Here is a 3,166-nt window from a genome sequence, read left to right on the forward strand (position 1 = left end):
ATTCTTTAAAGTTAGTAGCTCTTCTTATATTTCACATTGACTAAACTAAATCATAACAGATTTCATCATGTATGTACTGGTAACGTGAGGGCAACAATCAGAATGCATTATCTAAAACGTTAAAGTAACAAAGACAAAATCAAAACATATATACATTCATTATTGAACAAAAATTAAAAATTTAATAATGATAATAATTTTTATGCATAAAAAGTAAAGAGCTGAAAACTAAGTTTACAATCTTATGGGATAGTCATCAGTTGACCTAACTTTTATCCCTCTGATGCCATAAGTTATAGGCCTTTTCAACCAATATAGATCAAGATGATAACGCACATGTCCTACCAGGCAATGGACATTGATGAAGAATAGAATAAAAAAGGCCATTTAAGAATTTAAACATGTTATGGGATATGCAAAGACAACTTTTTTACGATGGTCGAAATATCTTTAAAAACCTGTCCATAGTTCACCATGCAAGAATTGTTCGTGGTCTCAGTAGCAAAAACATGATAAGATATTAACAATGATAGGTCTCGATGAGTTAATAAAATTTTTCTGCTGGTGTATTTACAATATGAACATAACGATGCCGACAGGATTGTGGAAACGTAAAAGATAATGCAGTATTAGCTGAGAAGAAGACATATTTACTTACAATAATAACTTGCATAGACAGTCACATACGGTAATAGTAAAGTACTGAAAGGAAAATTTATCAACCCACCACTTGATACTTAAAGATATACATGTATATTTTACAATGCAATACAAGTTATTGATTGTAAAATATTCTTTTTTGATGCATGCCATATTTAATGTTTATAAGAGTGGCTTCCCGTCGTATGAACACATATGCGAATGTTTCTAAATTCAAATTTACACCAATTTCGTGTTTAAATGTTAAATTCTGATTAAGCCGGTGCTAGTGAGCGGTGACCGTAACTTGCATTTTCCAGTACCGCCCATAAACACGCTCAATCAAACGGAGCCTGCAACATTTACATTTTGTCGTTTTGGGCGTTTTTTTAGGGATTATGTTTTTCTAAAAAGCACATCTTCTGTGTTCCGGACTTTTCATTACGGATTTGGGGTTATCAAGATGAAGATTCAAAGTTAGTCAGCCGTAAGTATAGAGTCTAATCAATAATGGCTATAAATGGTGGCTATAACAAATCACTTTCATTTTCAGTTTGTTACAGGTTAACATTAACTGATCATTCTAGTTCGACAGCGTCGTATGTCTCTTCGTCGTTTTCTGTTTTGGGAAAAATATTTTTGTAGAGATTGGATTCTCTATTGTATACAGATGGATCAGTTCCTTTTGCTGCAGATGTTGCTGCAATTGTTGCTTGAAAGGTATCCTCTGTACATGCATATATGCTGAAAAATATATAATTACAAAAATCGTTATGTAATAAATAAGAAAGCTTTGAATAACAGATAAAATGCTGTTCTGTATAATTTAAGATATATCCACAGAAAAATACCGAAAATTATAATGAATAATAAAGTTAGTTGATTGGGACAAACGATAAAAATGGAAGACTCGATCATGAATTTGATTGTTTTGTTTTACTACGCCGCACCAACACAAATTATGCCATATAGTGCAGAAACAGGAAATATGATTTAGTTAATTTCGGATGTTACTAACTTAAAGCAACATCAGAGGTCAAAACCACCTCACCTGCTGGAGGTAAGAGGCGCACATACTCCAGCGGTCTGCACCAATTTTGTCGCCTCTTACGATCACGCAGGGATAAACGGTGGCTGCAATTCTGATGCTTCGACACTTAAAGGCACCCATCAGTCACAAGGAAACTTAAATTCGAAAATGACTGTACAGCATTTAAGTAGTTTCAGTTTTGAAAACGATAAAGCAAGTCCAGTTTGGTGAAGGTATATCCATTAGTTAGAGTTAAAACCGATAAGAACAAAAACTATACAAAAGTGAACTTATAGGAGACAGAGAGACATAATGTGCTTACCTTAAAGGTCGATTAAAAGCCCCACCAGTTTCGTCATTTTCTTAAAAAAATAATTAAAAAATTAACTTATTTGAATTTTAACAAATGACTTATATTACATGTCAACATGTGTCTCTTATAGATAAGTAAAACATTTGGTAAATTTTGTTGTTCTTTTGTTGTTGAAAATCGGTGATATAATAACTGTACTGTACAACTTAAATTATAATAACGAGTGAAGATTTCAGGTTATCATCACAATTAATATTTGATTAACATTAAAATGGACAGTGTTTACAGGATTCATTACTGACTAAGTATTTAGATTAACTTCATGAAAGAAAGCTCTTTTTATGTTTAAAATAATGATACATGTAATAACATACCACTTTTTGTCGTCCTACGTTTGAACAATATCGTTATTACTGTTGCGTATACAACAATAATCAAACAAAAGCTCCCCAGACATATCAAAACTAGTTTCAGTTTTGATGCTTCATCATCTTTACTACTCGGGTCTGTAATGCATAAAGCTCTGTCTTAAACTTTAAATGTTACCGTTATGACATTCATTACATCATATGCTTGTTGCAAGAATTTAAACTGATAGCTGTTAACGGACGTTGTATTTGAATATATATTTAGCTATTGTCTCATGAATTACATGTTTACAATGGGATTTACGTCACAAAAAAAGTACAAGTCTACTATGTCTACTATCAAGCTTTACTGGTGGGGATAATTTATATATGTAATAGTTATAGTACATGACACAGTTAGTAATGAGGATATAACACCGGCTGGGGCGACATCAATGGATGTTTCTGCTGAAAAATGGTGAGGCCGTTAAACCACAGTGTAATATGATTATTATTGAGAACTCTGTTGGCTTTCACCAAGTTTAAACTTACACAAACTGTTACTTTAACGACTTTTTGACATAAAGAGCCCACGTAATTAAAAGTACGCAGCATTTATATGATTTCAGCGCAAATTTCAAAGTTTAAGGTCCATCTTAAAAAGAAAAAATGATGTCAGCAATTACAACTATACAGACCATCTGCACCGTCGGAAGTACTCTTATTAGTCCCTGATACAATATAATTATGACCGATTCATTAGCCGTATTCAGCAATTACAAACTTATGTCTGAAATTATTTTTTAATTTGTTGGTTTAAACATATTTATTTAAGCT

General features: G+C 32.3%; 1 long non-coding RNA gene across 1 annotated transcript; it reads right to left on the minus strand.

Moving 5' to 3' along the window:
• Positions 1-1,048: 1,048 nt before the first annotated feature.
• Positions 1,049-2,512, minus strand: LOC132730452 (uncharacterized). The gene is made up of 3 exons (XR_009625761.1): positions 2,357-2,512; positions 1,992-2,031; positions 1,049-1,383 (listed from the first exon to the last, which is right to left on the minus strand). It is a non-coding gene; the product is annotated as an uncharacterized LOC132730452 (long non-coding RNA).
• Between the last annotated feature and the right edge of the window lie 654 nt (positions 2,513-3,166).

The sequence above is a fragment of the Ruditapes philippinarum genome, unplaced genomic scaffold, assembly GCF_026571515.1.
Source record: "Ruditapes philippinarum isolate M1 unplaced genomic scaffold, ASM2657151v2 ctg3180_1_1_1_1, whole genome shotgun sequence".
In the NCBI taxonomy this organism is placed as follows: Eukaryota; Metazoa; Mollusca; class Bivalvia; order Venerida; family Veneridae; genus Ruditapes; species Ruditapes philippinarum.